This window comes from Oncorhynchus keta, unplaced genomic scaffold (assembly GCF_023373465.1).
Source record: "Oncorhynchus keta strain PuntledgeMale-10-30-2019 unplaced genomic scaffold, Oket_V2 Un_contig_1254_pilon_pilon, whole genome shotgun sequence".
NCBI lineage: Eukaryota > Metazoa > Chordata > Actinopteri > Salmoniformes > Salmonidae > Oncorhynchus > Oncorhynchus keta.
Window position 1 is genome coordinate 249,402 of NW_026277910.1, and position 21,347 is coordinate 270,748.

Sequence of the window (21,347 nt, forward strand, 5' to 3'; positions counted from 1 at the left end):
AGAGAGGAGAAGAAAAAAGAGAAGAGAAGAAAGAAGAGAAGAGAGGAGAAGAAAGAAGAGAAGAAAAGAGAAAAGAGGAGAAGAAAGAAGAGAAGAGGAGAAGAGAATAGAGTAGAAGAAGAGAAGAGAAGAGAAGAGAAGAGAAGAGAAGAGAAGAGAAGAGAAGAGAAGAGAAGAGAGTAGAGGAGAAGACAAGAGAAGAGAGGAGAAGAAAGAAGAGAAGAGAAGAGGAGAAGAGAAGAGAAGAGAGTAGAAGAGAAGAAAGAAGAGAAGAGAAGAGAAGAGAAGAGAAGAGAATATGAGAGGAGAGGAGAGAAGAGAAGAGAAGAGAAGAGAAGAGAAGAAAAGAGATGAGAAGAGAAGAGAAGAGAAGAGAAAAGAAGAGAAGAGAAGAGAGGAGAAGAAAGAAGAGAAGAAAAGAGAAGAGAGGAGAAGAAAGAAGAGAAGAAAAGAGAAAAGAGGAGAAGAAAGAAGAGAAGAAAAGCGAAAAGAGGAGAAGAAAGAAGAGAAGAGGAGAAGAGAAGAGAAGAGAGTAGAGGAGAGGAGAAGAAAGAAGAGAAGAGAAGACAAGAGAAGAGAGGAGAAGAGAGAAGAGAGGAGAAGAAAGAAGAGAAGAGAAGAGAGTAGAGGAGAAGAAAGAAGAGAAGAGAAGAAGACAAGAGAAGAGAGGAGAAGAGAGAAGAGAGGAGAAGAAAGAAGAGAAGAGAAGAGAAGAAGAGAAGAGAAGAGAAGAGAAGAGAAGAGAAGAGGAGAGAAGAGAAGAGGGGAAAGAAGAGAAGAGAGAGGAGAGAGAAGAGAGGAGAAGAAAGAAGAGAAGAGAAGAGAAGAAGAGAAGAGAAGAGAAGAGAAGAGAAGAGAAGAGAAGAGAAGAGAAGAGGAGAGAGAGGAGAGGAGAGGAGAGAAGAGAAGAGAAGAGAAGAGAAGAGAAGAGAAAGAGAGGAGAGGAGAGAAGAGAAGAGAAGAGAAGAGAAAAGAAGAGAAGAGAAGAGAAGAGAAGACATTAGAAAGAAGAGAAGAGAAGAGAAGAGAAGAGAAGAGAAGAGAAGAGAAGAGAAGAGAAGAGATGAAAAGAGAAGAGAACAGAAGAGAAGAGAGGAGAGGACATTAGAAGAGAAGAGAAGATAGGAGAAGAGAAGAGAAGAGAAGAGAAGAGAAGAGAAGAGAAGAGAAGAGAAGAGAACAGAAGAGAAGAGAAGAGAACAGAAGAGAAGAGAAGAAAGAAGAGAAGAGATGAAAAGAGAAGAGAAGAGATGAAAAGAGAAGAGAAAAGAAGAGAAGAGAGGACATTAGAAGAGAAGAGAAGATAGGAGAATAGAAGAGAAGAGAGGACATTAGAAGAGAAGAGAAGATAGGAGAAGAGAAGAGAGTCCTCCACTATCCCATCATTCCCCCCACCCCCTCCAACCTCCAACTCCAACCTATGGAAAACTGTATTTCAGTGCCCTCTCAAATGTAGCATACACATCGTAAAATAAATAAATAAGAACAAAGATTGTTATAAAAAGGTGTGTATGAATAAAGATATAAATGTTGAGTTATTTGGAATAGTTTCAGTAGATACCATGACATGGGAGAGGACTACTGTGCTGTATGGTTTTGAAAACACTAAGTTATATTTATCCAAAGGTGTTACAGTTTGTTTTGCTCTTCTTAGGGGGTGGTGGGGGTCGCGTCCCCCCCCTTGTTTTCCCCGGTCGGCCTGGGAACGAGAGGTCCAAGGGGACAATTGCAGGCACAGACACACACACACACACACACACACACACACACACACACACACACACACACACACACACACACACACACACACACACACACACACACACACACACACACACACACACACAGCTAGCAGGCAGGCTGAGCCTGTGTCCCAGACCAGCACAATGAGCTGTCCATGCTGATTAGAAGAGGCTGGGCTAACCTCGGCTGGGGCTAATACATTATTACAACCACTAAGTGACAGTGTGATCTGGCCCACAGCCAGGAACAGTGGGCCCAATTAACGAAGAAAAGATGTGTGGGAGGAGGGAAGGGTGAAGGCTAGGGAGATGGGGGGGTTAGAATACGGGTCTGGGGGTGCTGGGGAGGGGGGGCAGACCTGTGCATTCCTCAATGCTTCTGTCTCTTCTCCCTCCACTCTGGGTTCAGAACCCTTATCCTCCCTCCACTCTGGGTTCAGAACCCTTATATCTTTCCACTCTGAGATCAGAACCCTTCTCTCGCTCCACTCTGGGTTCAGAAACCTCCTCTCCCTCCAATCTGGGTTCAGAACCCTTATATCTTTCCACTCTGAGATCAGAACCCTTCTCTCGCTCCACTCTGGGTTCAGAACCCTTCTCTCCATCCACCACTCTGGGTTCAGAACCCTTATCTCTTTCCACTCTGGGTTCAGAACACTCCTCTCCTTCCACTCTGGGTTCAGAACCCTTCTCTCTCTCCACTCTGGGTTCAGAACCTTTCTCTCCCTCCACTCTGGGTTCAGAACACTTCTCTCCTCCCAATCTGGGTTCAGAAAAGTTCTCTCTCTCCACTCTGGGTTCAGAACCCTTCTCTCTCTCCACTCTGGGTTCAGAACCTTTCTCTCCCTCCACTCTGGGTTCAGAACACTTCTCTCCTCCCAATCTGGGTTCAGAAAAGTTCTCTCTCTCCACTCTGGGTTCAGAACCCTTCTTTCCCTCCACTCTGTGTTCAGAACCTTTCTCTCCCTCCACTCTGGGTTCAGAACACTTCTCTCCTCCCAATCTGTGTTCAGAACCCTTCTCTCCCTCCACTGTGGGTTCACAACCCTTCTCTCCCTCCACTCTGGGTTCAGAACCCTTCTCTCTCTCCACTCTGGGTTCAGAACCCGTATCTCCCTCTACCACTCTGGGTTCAGAACCCTTCTCTCCCTCCACTCTGGGGTCAGAACCCCTTTCTCCCTCCACTCTGGGTTCAGAACCCGTATCTCCTTACACTCTGGGTTCAGAACCCTTATCTCCCTCCACTCTGGGTTCAGAACTCTTCTCTCCTTCCACTCTGTGTTCAGAACCCTTCTCTCATTCCACTCTGGGTTCAGATCCCTTCTCTCTCTCCACTCTGGGTTCAGAACCCTCTCTCTCATTCCACTCTGGGTTCAGAACCCTCTCTCTCATTCCACTCTGTGTTCAGAACCCTTCTCTAAAGACCACACCTCCACCTTTCAGCTTCAATATCAGAGCATCACCGGATGCAATGTACAAATCATTATCGACCTCCTAAAAGGTTTAAACCAGTAAATGTGTTATATCCAATAAGGATTGTATGTGCATAACGATTACACTTATAAAGATGACACATATAAGGATAGATAGAGGGTGGCAAAAGAGGAAAAATCTGTGGACTGTGGATCATAATCAGAAACTAAGGACAGAAGAGACGTATGGATCTAGGGCCACTCTGCTTTCTGTTTCCTTTATGATACTACTCCATGTTTCCATTAAAGTAAGAGTAACACAAGAGTTCTAGTCAGAATAACAGAAGGGTTCAAGTCAGCATAACAAAATCGGTTAAATCAGAAAAACTGAAAGGTTTTGTCAGAATAACAGAATAATTCTAGGAATATTAACAGAAGGGTTCCAGTCAGAATAACAGAAGGGTTCCAGTCAGAATAACAGAAGAATTCTACTCAGTATAACAGAAGGGTTCTACTCAGAATAACAGAAGAGTTTTAGTCAGAATAACAGAAGGGGTCTACTCAGAATAACAGAAGAATTCTACTCAGAATAACATAAGGGTTCTAGTCAGAATAACAGAAGAGTTTTAGTCAGAATAACAGAAGGGTTCTACTCAGAATAACAGAAGAGTTTTAGTCAGAATAACAGAAGGGTTCTACTCAGAAAAACAGAAGGGTTCAAGTCAGAATAACAGAAGGGTTCTAGTCAGAATAACAGAAGGGTTTTAGTCAGAACAAGAGAAGGGGTTTAGTCGGTATAACAGAAGGGTTCTAGTCAGAACAAGAGAAGGGGTCTAGTCAGTATAACAGAAGGGTTCTAGTCAGAATAACAGAAGGGTTCTAGTCAGAATGACAGAAAGGTTTTAGTCAGAATGACAGAAGGGTTCTAGTCAGAATGACAGAAGGGTTTCAGTCGGTATAACAGAATGGTTCTAGTCAGAATAACAGAAGGGGTTTAGTCGGTATAACAGAATGGTTCTAGTCAGAATAACAGAAGGGTTCTAGTCAGAATAACAGAAGGGTTCTAGTCAGAATAACAGAAGGGTTCTAGTCAGAACAAGAGAAGGGGTTTAGTCGGTATAACAGAAGGGTTCTAGTCAGAATAACAGAAGGGTTCTAGTCAGAATGACAGAAGGGTTTTAGTCAGAATGACAGAAGGGTTCTAGTCAGAATGACAGAAGGGTTTCAGTCGGTATAACAGAAGGGTTCTAGTCAGAATAACAGAAGGGGTTTAGTCGGTATAACAGAATGGTTCTAGTCAGAATAACAGAAGGGTTCTAGTCAGAATAACAGAAGGGTTCTAGTCAGAATAACAGAAGGGTTCTAGTCAGAACAGGAGGGGTTCTAGTCAGAATAACAGAAGGGTTCTAGTCAGAACAGGAGGGGTTCTAGTCAGAATAACTGAAGGGTTCTAGTCAGAATAAGAGAAGGGTTCTAGTCAGAACAGGAGGGGTTCTAGTCAGAATAACAGAAGGGTTCTAGTCAGAACAAGAGAAGGGGTTTAGTCGGTATGACAGAAGGGTTCTAGTCAGAATAACAGCAGGGTTCTAGTCAGAATAACAGAAGGGTTCTAGTCAGAATGACAGAAGGGTTCTAGTCAGAATAACAGAAGGGTTCTCGTCAGAATAACAGAAGGGTTCTAGTCAGAATAACAGAAGGGTTCTAGTCAGAACAAGAGACGGGGTTTAGTCGGTATAACAGAAGGGTTCTAGTCAGAATAACAGAAGGGTTCTAGTCAGAACAAGAGAAGGGGTTTAGTCGGTATAACAGAAGGGTTCTAGTCAGAATAACAGAAGGGTTCTAGTCAGAATAACAGAAGGGTTCTAGTCAGAATAACAGAAGGGTTCTAGTCAGAATAACAGCAGGGGTTTGGTCGGTATAACAGAAGGGTTCTAGTCAGAATGACAGAAGGGTTTTAGTCGGTATAACAGAAGGGTTCTAGTCAGAATAACAGAAGGGGTTTAGTCGGTATAACAGAGGGGTTCTAGTCAGAATGACAGAAGGGTTCTAGTCAGAATGACAGAAGGGTTTCAGTCGGTATAACAGAAGGGTTCTAGTCAGAATAACAGAAGGGGTTTAGTCGGTATAACAGAATGGTTCTAGTCAGAATAACAGAAGGGTTCTAGTCAGAATAACAGAAGGGTTCTAGTCAGAACAGGAGGGGTTCTAGTCAGAATAACAGAAGGATTCTAGTCAGAATAACAGAAGGGTTCTAGTCAGAACAGGAGGGGTTCTAGTCAGAATAACAGAAGGGTTCTAGTCAGAACAGGAGGGGTTCTAGTCAGAATGACTGAAGGGTTCTAGTCAGAATAAGAGAAGGGTTCTAGTCAGAACAGGAGGGGTTCTAGTCAGAATAACAGAAGGGTTCTAGTCAGAATAACAGAAGGGTTCTAGTCAGAATAACAGAAGGGTTCTAGTCAGAACAGGAGGGGTTCTAGTCAGAATAACAGAAGGGTTCTAGTCAGAACAGGAGGGATTCTAGTCAGAATAACTGAAGGGTTCTAGTCAGAACAGGAGGGGTTCTAGTCAGAATAACAGAAGGGTTCTAGTCAGAACAGGAGGGGTTCTAGTCAGAATAACTGAAGGGTTCTAGTCAGAATAAGAGAAGGGTTCTAGTCAGAACAGGAGGGGTTCTAGTCAGAATAACAGAAGGGTTCTAGTCAGAACAGGAGGGGTTCTAGTCAGAATAACAGAAGGGTTCTAGTCAGAATAACAGAAGGGTTCTAGTCAGAATAACGGAAGGGTTCTAGTCAGAATAACTGAAGGGTTCTAGTCAGAACAGGAGGGGTTATAGTCAGAATAACAGAAGGGTTCTAGTCAGAACAGGAGGGGTTCTCGTCAGAATAACTGAAGGGTTCTAGTCAGAATAAGAGAAGGGTTCTAGTCAGAACAGGAGGGGTTCTAGTCAGAATAACAGAAGGGGTTTAGTCGGTATGACAGAAGGGTTCTAGTCAGAACAGGAGGGGTTCTAGTCAGAATAACAGAAGGGTTCTAGTCAGAACAGGAGGGATTCTAGTCAGAATAACTGAAGGGTTCTAGTCAGAACAGGAGGGGTTCTAGTCAGAATAACAGAAGGGTTCTAGTTAGAACAGGAGGGGTTCTAGTCAGAATAACTGAAGGGTTCTAGTCAGAATAAGAGAAGGGTTCTAGTCAGAACAGGAGGGGTTCTAGTCAGAATAACAGAAGGGTTCTAGTCAGAACAGGAGGGGTTCTAGTCAGAATAACAGAAGGGTTCTAGTCAGAATAACAGAAGGGTTCTAGTCAGAATAACGGAAGGGTTCTAGTCAGAATAAGAGAAGGGTTCTAGTCAGAACAGGAGGGGTTCTAGTCAGAATAACAGAAGGGTTCTAGTCAGAACAAGAGAAGGGGTTTAGTCGGTATGACAGAAGGGTTCTATTCAGAATAACAGAAGGGTTCTAGTCAGAATAACAGAAGGGTTCTAGTCAGAATAACAGAAGGGTTCTAGTCAGAATAACAGAAGGGTTCTAGTCAGAATAACGGAAGGGTTCTAGTCAGAATAACTGAAGGGTTATAGTCAGAACAGGAGGGGTTCTAGTCAGAATAACAGAAGGGTTCTAGTCAGAATAACAGAAGGGTTCTAGTCAGAATAACGGAAGGGTTCTAGTCAGAATAAGAGAAGGGTTCTAGTCAGAACAGGAGGGGTTCTAGTCAGAATAACAGAAGGGTTCTAGTCAGAACAAGAGAAGGGGTTTAGTCGGTATGACAGAAGGGTTCTAGTCAGAATAACAGAAGGGTTCTAGTCAGAATAACAGAAGGGTTCTAGTCAGAATAACAGAAGGGTTCTAGTCAGAACAGGAGGGGTTCTAGTCAGAATAACAGAAGGGTTCTAGTCAGAATAACAGAAGGGTTCTAGTCAGAATAACGGAAGGGTTCTAGTCAGAATAACTGAAGGGTTATAGTCAGAACAGGAGGGGTTCTAGTCAGAATAACAGAAGGGTTCTAGTCAGAATAACAGAAGGGTTCTAGTCAGAATAACTGAAGGGTTCTAGTCAGAATAAGAGAAGGGTTCTAGTCAGAACAGGAGGGGTTCTAGTCAGAATAACAGAAGGGTTCTAGTCAGAACAAGAGAAGGGGTTTAGTCGGTATGACAGAAGGGTTCTAGTCAGAATAACAGAAGGGTTCTAGTCAGAATAACAGAAGGGTTCTCGTCAGAATAACAGAAGGGTTCTAGTCAGAATAACAGAAGGGTTCTAGTAAGAACAAGAGAGGGGGTTTAGTCGGTATAACAGAAGGGTTCTAGTCAGAATAACAGAAGGGTTCTAGTCAGAACAAGAGAAGGGGTTTAGTCGGTATAACAGAAGGGTTCTAGTCAGAATAACAGAAGGGTTCTAGTCAGAATAACAGAAGGGTTCTAGTCAGAACAGGAGGGGTTCTAGTCAGAATAACAGAAGGGTTCTAGTCAGAACAGGAGGGGTTCTAGTAAGAATAACAGAAGGGTTCTAGTCAGAATAACAGAAGGGTTCTAGTCAGAACAGGAGGGGTTCTAGTCAGAATAACAGAAGGGTTCTAGTCAGAACAGGAGGGGTTCTAGTCAGAATAACTGAAGGGTTCTAGTCAGAATAAGAGAAGGGTTCTAGTCAGAACAGGAGGGGTTCTAGTCAGAATAACAGAAGGGTTCTAGTCAGAACAAGAGAAGGGGTTTAGTCGGTATGACAGAAGGGTTCTAGTCAGAATAACAGAAGGGTTCTAGTCAGAATAACAGAAGGGTTCTAGTCAGAATAACAGAAGGGTTCTAGTCAGAACAGGAGGGGTTCTAGTCAGAATAACAGCAGGGGTTTAGTCGGTATAACAGAAGGGTTCTAGTCAGAATGACAGAAGGGTTTTAGTCAGTATAACAGAAGGGTTCTAGTCAGAATAACAGAAGGGGTTTAGTCGGTATAACAGAATGGTTCTAGTCAGAATAACAGAAGGGTTCTAGTCAGAATAACAGAAGGGTTCTAGTCAGAACAGGAGGGGTTCTAGTCAGAATAACAGAAGGGTTCTAGTCAGAACAGGAGGGATTCTAGTCAGAATAACAGAAGGGTTCTAGTCAGAACAGGAGGGGTTCTAGTCAGAATAACAGAAGGGTTCTAGTCAGAATAACAGAAGGGTTCTAGTCAGAATAACGGAAGGGGTTTAGTCGGTATAACAGAATGGTTCTAGTCAGAATAACAGAAGGGTTCTAGTCAGAATGACAGAAGGGTTCTAGTCAGAATGACAGAAGGGTTTCAGTCGGTATAACAGAAGGGTTCTAGTCAGAATAACAGAAGGGGTTTAGTCGGTATAACAGAATGGTTCTAGTCAGAATAACAGAAGGGTTCTAGTCAGAATAACAGAAGGGTTCTAGTCAGAACAGGAGGGGTTCTAGTCAGAATAACAGAAGGGTTCTAGTCAGAACAAGAGAAGGGCTTTAGTCGGTATGACAGAAGGGTTCTAGTCAGAATAACAGAAGGGTTCTAGTCAGAATAACAGAAGGGTTCTCGTCAGAATAACAGAAGGGTTCTAGTCAGAATAACAGAAGGGTTCTAGTAAGAACAAGAGACGGGGTTTAGTCGGTATAACAGAAGGGTTCTAGTCAGAATAACAGAAGGGTTCTAGTCAGAACAAGAGAAGGGGTTTAGTCGGTATAACAGAAGGGTTCTAGTCAGAATAACAGAAGGGTTCTAGTCAGAATAACAGAAGGGTTCTAGTCAGAATAACAGAAGGGTTCTAGTCAGAACAGGAGGGGTTCTAGTCAGAATAACAGAAGGGTTCTAGTCAGAACAGGAGGGGTTCTAGTCAGAATAACAGAAGGGTTCTAGTCAGAACAGGAGGGGTTCTAGTCAGAATAACTGAAGGGTTCTAGTCAGAATAAGAGAAGGGTTCTAGTCAGAACAGGAGGGGTTCTAGTCAGAATAACAGAAGGGTTCTAGTCAGAACAAGAGAAGGGGTTTAGTCGGTATGACAGAAGGGTTCTAGTCAGAATAACAGAAGGGTTCTAGTCAGAATAACAGAAGGGTTCTAGTCAGAATAACAGAAGGGTTCTAGTCAGAATAACAGCAGGGGTTTAGTCGGTATAACAGAAGGGTTCTAGTCAGAATGACAGAAGGGTTCTAGTCAGAATAACAGAAGGGTTCTCGTCAGAATAACAGAAGGGTTCTAGTCAGAATAACAGAAGGGTTCTAGTCAGAACAAGAGACGGGGTTTAGTCGGTATAACAGAAGGGTTCTAGTCAGAATAACAGAAGGGTTCTAGTCAGAATGACAGAAGGGTTCTAGTCAGAATGACAGAAGGGTTTCAGTCGGTATAACAGAAGGGTTCTAGTCAGAATAACAGAAGGGGTTTAGTCGGTATAACAGAATGGTTCTAGTCAGAATAACAGAAGGGTTCTAGTCAGAATAACAGAAGGGTTCTAGTCAGAACAGGAGGGGTTCTAGTCAGAATAACAGAAGGGTTCTAGTCAGAACAAGAGAAGGGCTTTAGTCGGTATGACAGAAGGGTTCTAGTCAGAATAACAGAAGGGTTCTAGTCAGAATAACAGAAGGGTTCTCGTCAGAATAACAGAAGGGTTCTAGTCAGAATAACAGAAGGGTTCTAGTAAGAACAAGAGACGGGGTTTAGTCGGTATAACAGAAGGGTTCTAGTCAGAATAACAGAAGGGTTCTAGTCAGAACAAGAGAAGGGGTTTAGTCGGTATAACAGAAGGGTTCTAGTCAGAATAACAGAAGGGTTCTAGTCAGAATAACAGAAGGGTTCTAGTCAGAATAACAGAAGGGTTCTAGTCAGAACAGGAGGGGTTCTAGTCAGAATAACAGAAGGGTTCTAGTCAGAACAGGAGGGGTTCTAGTCAGAATAACAGAAGGGTTCTAGTCAGAACAGGAGGGGTTCTAGTCAGAATAACTGAAGGGTTCTAGTCAGAATAAGAGAAGGGTTCTAGTCAGAACAGGAGGGGTTCTAGTCAGAATAACAGAAGGGTTCTAGTCAGAACAAGAGAAGGGGTTTAGTCGGTATGACAGAAGGGTTCTAGTCAGAATAACAGAAGGGTTCTAGTCAGAATAACAGAAGGGTTCTAGTCAGAATAACAGAAGGGTTCTAGTCAGAACAGGAGGGGTTCTAGTCAGAATAACAGCAGGGGTTTAGTCGGTATAACAGAAGGGTTCTAGTCAGAATGACAGAAGGGTTTTAGTCGGTATAACAGAAGGGTTCTAGTCAGAATAACAGAATGGTTCTAGTCAGAATAACAGAAGGGTTCTAGTCAGAATAACAGAAGGGTTCTAGTCAGAACAGGAGGGGTTCTAGTCAGAATAACAGAAGGGTTCTAGTCAGAACAGGAGGGATTCTAGTCAGAATAACAGAAGGGTTCTAGTCAGAACAGGAGGTTCTAGTCAGAATAACAGAAGGGTTCTAGTCAGAATAACAGAAGGGTTCTAGTCAGAATAATGGAAGGGGTTTAGTCGGTATAACAGAATGGTTCTAGTCAGAATAACAGAAGGGTTCTAGTCAGAATGACAGAAGGGTTCTAGTCAGAATGACAGAAGGGTTTCAGTCGGTATAACAGAAGGGTTCTAGTCAGAATAACAGAAGGGGTTTAGTCGGTATAACAGAATGGTTCTAGTCAGAATAACAGAAGGGTTCTAGTCAGAATAACAGAAGGGTTCTAGTCAGAACAGGAGGGGTTCTAGTCAGAATAACAGAAGGGTTCTAGTCAGAACAGGAGGGATTCTAGTCAGAATAACAGAAGGGTTCTAGTCAGAACAGGAGGGGTTCTAGTCAGAATAACAGAAGGGTTCTAGTCAGAATAACAGAAGGGTTCTAGTCAGAATAACGGAAGGGTTCTAGTCAGAATAACTGAAGGGTTCTAGTCAGAACAGGAGGGTTCTAGTCAGAATAACAGAAGGGTTCTAGTCAGAACAGGAGGGGTTCTAGTCAGAATAACTGAAGGGTTCTAGTCAGAATAAGAGAAGGGTTCTAGTCAGAACAGGAGGGGTTCTAGTCAGAATAACTGAAGGGTTCTAGTCAGAATAAGAGAAGGGTTCTAGTCAGAACAGGAGGGGTTCTAGTCAGAATAACAGAAGGGTTCTAGTCAGAACAGGAGGGGTTCTAGTCAGAATAACAGAAGGGTTCTAGTCAGAATAACAGAAGGGTTCTAGTCAGAACAGGAGGGGTTCTAGTCAGAATAACAGAAGGGTTCTAGTCAGAACAAGAGAAGGGCTTTAGTCGGTATGACAGAAGGGTTCTAGTCAGAATAACAGAAGGGTTCTAGTCAGAATAAAAGAAGGGTTCTCGTCAGAATAACAGAAGGGTTCTAGTCAGAATAACAGAAGGGTTCTAGTAAGAACAAGAGACGGGGTTTAGTCGGTATAACAGAAGGGTTCTAGTCAGAATAACAGAAGGGTTCTAGTCAGAACAAGAGAAGGGGTTTAGTCGGTATAACAGAAGGGTTCTAGTCAGAATAACAGAAGGGTTCTAGTCAGAATAACAGAAGGGTTCTAGTCAGAATAACAGAAGGGTTCTAGTCAGAACAGGAGGGTTCTAGTCAGAATAACAGAAGGGTTCTAGTCAGAACAGGAGGGGTTCTAGTCAGAATAACAGAAGGGTTCTAGTCAGAACAGGAGGGGTTCTAGTCAGAATAACTGAAGGGTTCTAGTCAGAATAAGAGAAGGGTTCTAGTCAGAACAGGAGGGGTTCTAGTCAGAATAACAGAAGGGTTCTAGTCAGAACAAGAGAAGGGGTTTAGTCGGTATGACAGAAGGGTTCTAGTCAGAATAACAGAAGGGTTCTAGTCAGAATAAAAGAAGGGTTCTCGTCAGAATAACAGAAGGGTTCTAGTCAGAATAACAGAAGGGTTCTAGTAAGAACAAGAGACGGGGTTTAGTCGGTATAACAGAAGGGTTCTAGTCAGAATAACAGAAGGGTTCTAGTCAGAACAAGATAAGGGGTTTAGTCGGTATAACAGAAGGGTTCTAGTCAGAATAACAGAAGGGTTCTAGTCAGAATAACAGAAGGGTTCTAGTCAGAATAACAGAAGGGTTCTAGTCAGAACAGGAGGGGTTCTAGTCAGAATAACAGAAGGGTTCTAGTCAGAACAGGAGGGGTTCTAGTCAGAATAACAGAAGGGTTCTAGTCAGAACAGGAGGGGTTCTAGTCAGAATAACTGAAGGGTTCTAGTCAGAATAAGAGAAGGGTTCTAGTCAGAACAGGAGGGTTCTAGTCAGAATAACAGAAGGGTTCTAGTCAGAACAAGAGAAGGGGTTTAGTCGGTATGACAGAAGGGTTCTAGTCAGAATAACAGAAGGGTTCTAGTCAGAATAACAGAAGGGTTCTAGTCAGAATAACAGAAGGGTTCTAGTCAGAACAGGAGGGGTTCTAGTCAGAATAACAGCAGGGGTTTAGTCGGTATAACAGAAGGGTTCTAGTCAGAATGACAGAAGGGTTTTAGTCGGTATAACAGAAGGGTTCTAGTCAGAATAACAGAATGGTTCTAGTCAGAATAACAGAAGGGTTCTAGTCAGAATAACAGAAGGGTTCTAGTCAGAACAGGAGGGTTCTAGTCAGAATAACAGAAGGGTTCTAGTCAGAACAGGAGGGATTCTAGTCAGAATAACAGAAGGGTTCTAGTCAGAACAGGAGGGGTTCTAGTCAGAATAACAGAAGGGTTCTAGTCAGAATAACAGAAGGGTTCTAGTCAGAATAATGGAAGGGGTTTAGTCGGTATAACAGAATGGTTCTAGTCAGAATAACAGAAGGGTTCTAGTCAGAATGACAGAAGGGTTCTAGTCAGAATGACAGAAGGGTTTCAGTCGGTATAACAGAAGGGTTCTAGTCAGAATAACAGAAGGGGTTTAGTCGGTATAACAGAATGGTTCTAGTCAGAATAACAGAAGGGTTCTAGTCAGAATAACAGAAGGGTTCTAGTCAGAACAGGAGGGGTTCTAGTCAGAATAACAGAAGGGTTCTAGTCAGAACAGGAGGGATTCTAGTCAGAATAACAGAAGGGTTCTAGTCAGAACAGGAGGGGTTCTAGTCAGAATAACAGAAGGGTTCTAGTCAGAATAACAGAAGGGTTCTAGTCAGAATAACGGAAGGGTTCTAGTCAGAATAACTGAAGGGTTCTAGTCAGAACAGGAGGGGTTCTAGTCAGAATAACAGAAGGGTTCTAGTCAGAACAGGAGGGGTTCTAGTCAGAATAACTGAAGGGTTCTAGTCAGAATAAGAGAAGGGTTCTAGTCAGAACAGGAGGGGTTCTAGTCAGAATAACTGAAGGGTTCTAGTCAGAATAAGAGAAGGGTTCTAGTCAGAACAGGAGGGGTTCTAGTCAGAATAACAGAAGGGTTCTAGTCAGAACAGGAGGGTTCTAGTCAGAATAACAGAAGGGTTCTAGTCAGAATAACGGAAGGGTTCTAGTCAGAACAGGAGGGGTTCTAGTCAGAATAACAGAAGGGTTCTAGTCAGAACAAGAGAAGGGCTTTAGTCGGTATGACAGAAGGGTTCTAGTCAGAATAACAGAAGGGTTCTAGTCAGAATAAAAGAAGGGTTCTCGTCAGAATAACAGAAGGGTTCTAGTCAGAATAACAGAAGGGTTCTAGTAAGAACAAGAGACGGGGTTTAGTCGGTATAACAGAAGGGTTCTAGTCAGAATAACAGAAGGGTTCTAGTCAGAACAAGAGAAGGGGTTTAGTCGGTATAACAGAAGGGTTCTAGTCAGAATAACAGAAGGGTTCTAGTCAGAATAACAGAAGGGTTCTAGTCAGAATAACAGAAGGGTTCTAGTCAGAACAGGAGGGTTCTAGTCAGAATAACAGAAGGGTTCTAGTCAGAACAGGAGGGGTTCTAGTCAGAATAACAGAAGGGTTCTAGTCAGAACAGGAGGGGTTCTAGTCAGAATAACTGAAGGGTTCTAGTCAGAATAAGAGAAGGGTTCTAGTCAGAACAGGAGGGGTTCTAGTCAGAATAACAGAAGGGTTCTAGTCAGAACAGGAGGGGTTCTAGTCAGAATAACTGAAGGGTTCTAGTCAGAATAAGAGAAGGGTTCTAGTCAGAACAGGAGGGGTTCTAGTCAGAATAACAGAAGGGTTCTAGTCAGAACAAGAGAAGGGGTTTAGTCGGTATGACAGAAGGGTTCTAGTCAGAATAACAGAAGGGTTCTAGTCAGAATAACAGAAGGGTTCTAGTCAGAATAACAGAAGGGTTCTAGTCAGAACAGGAGGGGTTCTAGTCAGAATAACAGCAGGGGTTTAGTCGGTATAACAGAAGGGTTCTAGTCAGAATGACAGAAGGGTTTTAGTCGGTATAACAGAAGGGTTCTAGTCAGAATAACAGAATGGTTCTAGTCAGAATAACAGAAGGGTTCTAGTCAGAATAACAGAAGGGTTCTAGTCAGAACAGGAGGGTTCTAGTCAGAATAACAGAAGGGTTCTAGTCAGAACAGGAGGGATTCTAGTCAGAATAACAGAAGGGTTCTAGTCAGAACAGGAGGGGTTCTAGTCAGAATAACAGAAGGGTTCTAGTCAGAATAACAGAAGGGTTCTAGTCAGAATAATGGAAGGGGTTTAGTCGGTATAACAGAATGGTTCTAGTCAGAATAACAGAAGGGTTCTAGTCAGAATGACAGAAGGGTTCTAGTCAGAATGACAGAAGGGTTTCAGTCGGTATAACAGAAGGGTTCTAGTCAGAATAACAGAAGGGGTTTAGTCGGTATAACAGAATGGTTCTAGTCAGAATAACAGAAGGGTTCTAGTCAGAATAACAGAAGGGTTCTAGTCAGAACAGGAGGGTTCTAGTCAGAATAACAGAAGGGTTCTAGTCAGAACAGGAGGGGTTCTAGTCAGAATAACAGAAGGGTTCTAGTCAGAACAGGAGGGGTTCTAGTCAGAATAACAGAAGGGTTCTAGTCAGAATAACAGAAGGGTTCTAGTCAGAATAACGGAAGGGTTCTAGTCAGAATAACTGAAGGGTTCTAGTCAGAACAGGAGGGGTTCTAGTCAGAATAACAGAAGGGTTCTAGTCAGAACAGGAGGGGTTCTCGTCAGAATAACTGAAGGGTTCTAGTCAGAATAAGAGAAGGGTTCTAGTCAGAACAGGAGGGGTTCTAGTCAGAATAACTGAAGGGTTCTAGTCAGAATAAGAGAAGGGTTCTAGTCAGAACAGGAGGGTTCTAGTCAGAATAACTGAAGGGTTATAGTCAGAACAGGAGGGGTTCTAGTCAGAATAACAGAAGGGTTCTAGTCAGAATAACAGAAGGGTTCTAGTCAGAATAACTGAAGGGTTCTAGTCAGAACAAGAGAAGGGCTTTAGTCGGTATGACAGAAGGGTTCTAGTCAGAATAACAGAAGGGTTCTAGTCAGAATAACAGAAGGGTTCTCGTCAGAATAACAGAAGGGTTCTAGTCAGAATAACAGAAGGGTTCTAGTAAGAACAAGAGAGGGGGTTTAGTCGGTATAACAGAAGGGTTCTAGTCAGAATAACAGAAGGGTTCTAGTCAGAACAAGAGAAGGGGTTTAGTCGGTATAACAGAAGGGTTCTAGTCAGAATAACAGAAGGGTTCTAGTCAGAATAACAGAAGGGTTCTAGTCAGAATAACAGAAGGGTTCTAGTCAGAACAGGAGGGTTCTAGTCAGAATAACAGAAGGGTTCTAGTCAGAACAGGAGGGGTTCTAGTCAGAATAACAGAAGGGTTCTAGTCAGAACAGGAGGGTTCTAGTCAGAATAACTGAAGGGTTCTAGTCAGAATAAGAGAAGGGTTCTAGTCAGAACAGGAGGGGTTCTAGTCAGAATAACAGAAGGGTTCTAGTCAGAACAAGAGAAGGGGTTTAGTCGGTATGACAGAAGGGTTCTAGTCAGAATAACAGAAGGGTTCTAGTCAGAATAACAGAAGGGTTCTAGTCAGAATAACAGAAGGGTTCTAGTCAGAACAGGAGGGTTCTAGTCAGAATAACAGCAGGGGTTTAGTCGGTATAACAGAAGGGTTCTAGTCAGAATGACAGAAGGGTTTTAGTCGGTATAACAGAAGGGTTCTAGTCAGAATAACAGAATGGTTCTAGTCAGAATAACAGAAGGGTTCTAGTCAGAATAACAGAAGGGTTCTAGTCAGAACAGGAGGGGTTCTAGTCAGAATAACAGAAGGGTTCTAGTCAGAACAGGAGGGATTCTAGTCAGAATAACAGAAGGGTTCTAGTCAGAACAGGAGGGTTCTAGTCAGAATAACAGAAGGGTTCTAGTCAGAATAACAGAAGGGTTCTAGTCAGAATAATGGAAGGGGTTTAGTCGGTATAACAGAATGGTTCTAGTCAGAATAACAGAAGGGTTCTAGTCAGAATGACAGAAGGGTTCTAGTCAGAATGACAGAAGGGTTTCAGTCGGTATAACAGAAGGGTTCTAGTCAGAATAACAGAAGGGGTTTAGTCGGTATAACAGAATGGTTCTAGTCAGAATAACAGAAGGGTTCTAGTCAGAATAACAGAAGGGTTCTAGTCAGAACAGGAGGGTTCTAGTCAGAATAACAGAAGGGTTCTAGTCAGAACAGGAGGGATTCTAGTCAGAATAACAGAAGGGTTCTAGTCAGAACAGGAGGGGTTCTAGTCAGAATAACAGAAGGGTTCTAGTCAGAATAACAGAAGGGTTCTAGTCAGAATAATGGAAGGGTTCTAGTCAGAATAACTGAAGGGTTCTAGTCAGAACAGGAGGGGTTCTAGTCAGAATAACAGAAGGGTTCTAGTCAGAACAGGAGGGGTTCTAGTCAGAATAACTGAAGGGTTCTAGTCAGAATAAGAGAAGGGTTCTAGTCAGAACAGGAGGGGTTCTAGTCAGAATAACTGAAGGGTTCTAGTCAGAATAAGAGAAGGGTTCTAGTCAGAACAGGAGGGGTTCTAGTCAGAATAACAGAAGGGTTCTAGTCAGAACAGGAGGGGTTCTAGTCAGAATAACAGAAGGGTTCTAGTCAGAATAACAGAAGGGTTCTAGTCAGAACAGGAGGGGTTCTAGTCAGAATAACTGAAGGGTTCTAGTCAGAATAACTGAAGGGTTCTAGTCAGAACAGGAGGGGTTCTAGTCAGAATAACAGAAGGGTTCTAGTCAGAACAGGAGGGGTTCTAGTCAGAATAACTGAAGGGTTCTAGTCAGAATAAGAGAAGGGTTCTAGTCAGAACAGGAGGGGTTCTAGTCAGAATAACAGAAGGGTTCTAGTCAGAACAAGAGAAGGGGTTTAGTCGGTATGACAGAAGGGTTCTAGTCAGAATAACAGAAGGGTTCTAGTCAGAATAACAGAAGGGTTCTAGTCAGAATAACAGAAGGGTTCTAGTCAGAACAGGAGGGGTTCTAGTCAGAATAACAGAAGGGTTCTAGTCAGAACAAGAGAAGGGGTTTAGTCGGTATGACAGAAGGGTTCTAGTCAGAATAACAGAAGGGTTCTAGTCAGAACAGGAGGGGTTCTTGTCAGAATAACAGAAGGGTTCTAGTCAGAACAGGAGGGGTTCTAGTCAGAATAACAGAAGGGTTCTAGTCAGAATAACAGAAGGGTTCTAGTCAGAATAACGGAAGGGTTCTAGTCAGAATAACTGAAGGGTTCTAGTCAAAACAGGAGGGGTTCTAGTCAGAATAACAGAAGGGTTCTAGTCAGAATAACAGAAGGGTTCTAGTCAGAATAACTGAAGGGTTCTAGTCAGAATAAGAGAAGGGTTCTAGTCAGAACAGGAGGGGTTCTATTCAGAATAACAGAAGGGTTCTAGTCAGAACAAGAGAAGGGGTTTAGTCGGTATGACAGAAGGGTTCTAGTCAGAATAACAGAAGGGTTCTAGTCAGAATAACAGAAGGGTTCTCGTCAGAATAACAGAATAGTTCTAGTCAGAATAACAGAAGGGTTCTAGTCAGAACAAGAGACGGGGTTTAGTAGGTATAACAGAAGGGTTCTCGTCAGAATAACAGAAGGGTTCTAGTCAGAACAAGTGAAGGGGTTTAGTCGGTATAACAGAAGGGTTCTAGTCAGAATAACAGAAGGGTTCTAGTCAGAATAACAGAAGGGTTCTAGTCAGAATAACAGAAGGGTTCTAGTCAGAACAGGAGGGGTTCTAGTCAGAATAACAGAAGGGTTCTAGTCAGAACAGGAGGGGTTCTAGTCAGAATAACAGAAGGGTTCTAGTCAGAATAACAGAAGGGTTCTAGTCAGAACAGGAGGGGTTCTAGTCAGAATAACAGAAGGGTTCTAGTGAGAACAGGAGGGGTTCTAGTCAGAATAACTGAAGGGTTCTAGTCAGAATAAGAGAAGGGTTCTAGTCAGAACAGGAGGGGTTCTAGTCAGAATAACAGAAGGGTTCTAGTCAGAACAAGAGACGGGGTTTAGTCGGTATAACAGAAGGGTTCTAGTCAGAATGACAGAAGGGTTCTAGTCAGAATGACAGAAGGGTTTCAGTCGGTATAACAGAAGGGTTCTAGTCAGAATAACAGAAGGGGTTTAGTCGGTATAACAGAATGGTTCTAGTCAGAATAACAGAAGGGTTCTAGTCAGAATAACAGAAGGGTTCTAGTCAGAACAGGAGGGGTTCTAGTCAGAATAACAGAAGGGTTCTAGTCAGAACAGGAGGGGTTCTAGTCAGAATAACAGAAGGGTTCTAGTCAGAATAACAGAAGGGTTCTAGTCAGAACAGGAGGGGTTCTAGTCAGAATAACAGAAGGGTTCTAGTCAGAACAGGAGGGGTTCTAGTCAGAATAACTGAAGGGTTCTAGTCAGAATAAGAGAAGGGTTCTAGTCAGAACAGGAGGGGTTCTAGTCAGAATAACAGAAGGGTTCTAGTCAGAACAAGAGAAGGGGTTTAGTCGGTATGACAGAAGGGTTCTAGTCAGAATAACAGAAGGGTTCTAGTCAGAATAACAGAAGGGTTCTAGTCAGAATAACAGAAGGGTTCTAGTCAGAACAGGAGGGGTTCTAGTCAGAATAACAGAAGGGTTCTAGTCAGAACAAGAGAAGGGGTTTAGTCAGAATAACGGAAGGGTTCTAGTCATAATAACTGAAGGGTTCTAGTCAGAACAGGAGGGGTTCTAGTCAGAATAACAGAAGGGTTCTAGTCAGAATAACAGAAGGGTTCTAGTCAGAATAACTGAAGGGTTCTAGTCAGAATAAGAGAAGGGGTTTAGTCGGTATGACAGAAGGGTTCTAGTCAGAACAACAGAAGGGTTCTAGTCAGAACAGGAGGGGTTCTAGTCAGAACTGGAGGGGTTCTAGTCAGAATAACAGAAGGGTTCTAGTCAGAACAAGTGAAGGGGTTTAGTCGGTATGACAGAAGGGTTCTAGTCAGAACAACAGAAGGGTTCTAGTCAGAACAGGAGGGGTTCTAGTCAGAACAACAGAAGGGTTCTAGTCAGAACAGGAGGGGTTAATAAATGATATTTCATCAGAGAGGATGTTAATAGCCTGTGTCTCCGACGGCCCTCAGAGAGAGTTTCCATTGTACCCCACGTCCAGCCCAGGCTGGGCCGGTGCAGGTGTGGGACATGCTTTGCTGATCAAAATCCTGGGGCAGCCAGAGGCTTTGAGTGTGTTTGACGTCCCCCAGCTCCCTGCCCCTGTTCCTCCCCTGCTCCTGCAGCCTCCGTCTCCCCGACCCCCTTATGGGATCCGACAGGCGGAAAAATAATGAATAACACCTCAACCCGGTTCTGACCTGGCTCCAATTCACACACTTCACGGGAGGCGTGATAATACACTCCGCGGGAGGCGTAAACGAACCACTTAATTGAACCTCACAGGATCAAATAATCAAATAATACTAAAGACCCCCCTCAGTAGCTAACTCTAACCCCCCCAGGAACTAACTCTAACCTTAACTAACCATAACCCGACCATCGTATACCACCCCCTTAGGAACTAACCCTCCCTAACCCATCCGTCCTGCGGACACAAACTACCACGTGTAGATGTGTTCCTCTTCCTGCCTCTTTTAACTTTCACTTTAGTTTTTTCATCATATTGTAAGAAATAGATGTCTTGTTGCTTTATACTGTATTTGTACTGTGTTTATTTACTATACAACTGTATTGTTGCTTAATACTGTATTTTTTCTGTTTATACTTTACTATACAACTGTATTGTTGCTTAATACTGTATTTCTTCTGTTTATACTTTACTATACAACTGTATTGTTGCTTAATACTGTATTTATTCTGTTTATACTTTACTATACAACTGTATTGTTGCTTAATACTGTATTTCTTCTGTTTATACTTTACTATACAACTGTATTGTTGCTTAATACTGTATTTCTTCTGTTTATACTTTACTATACAACTGTATTGTTTTTTAATACTGTATTTATACTGTTTATACTTTACTATACAACTGTATTGTTGCTTAATACTGTATTTCTTCTGTTTATACTTTACTATACAACTGTATTGTTGCTTAATACTGTATTTATACTGTATGTCTTTACTGCACAACACAGTAAAGGATGATTCTAAAAATCATATTATTTCCTTTGTGGAGTCACTTACATTTTCATTTTATGTTCAATAGTAAACTAACTTTATTTTATTTCACCTTTATTTAACCAGGTAGGCTAGTTGAGAACAAGTTCCCTTTATTTAACCAGGTAGGCTAGTTGAGAACAAGTTCCCTTTATTTAACCAGGTAGGCTAGTTGAGAACAAGTTCCCTTTTTTTAACCAGGTAGGCTAGTTGAGAACAAGTTCCCTTTATTTAACCAGGTAGGCCAGTTGAGAACAAGTTCCCTTTATTTAACCAGGTAGGCCAGTTGAGAACAAGTTCCCTTTATTTAACCAGGTAGGATAGTTGAGAACAAGTTCCCTTTATTTAACCAGGTAGGCCAGTTGAGAACAAGTTCGCTTTATTTAACCAGGTAGGCTAGTTGAGAACAAGTTCCCTTTATTTAACCAGGTAGGCTAGTTAAGAACAAGTTCCCTTTAGTTAACCAGGTAGGCTAGTTGAGAACAAGTTCCCTTTTTTTAACCAGGTAGGCTAGTTGAGAACAAGTTCCCTTTATTTAACCAGGTAGGCTAGTTGAGAACAAGTTCCCTTTTTTTAACCAGGTAGGCTAGTTGAGAACAAGTTCCCTTTATTTAACCAGGTAGGCCAGTTGAGAACAAGTTCCCTTTATTTAACCAGGTAGGCCAGTTGAGAACAAGTTCCCTTTATTTAACCAGGTAGGCTAGTTGAGAACAAGTTCCCT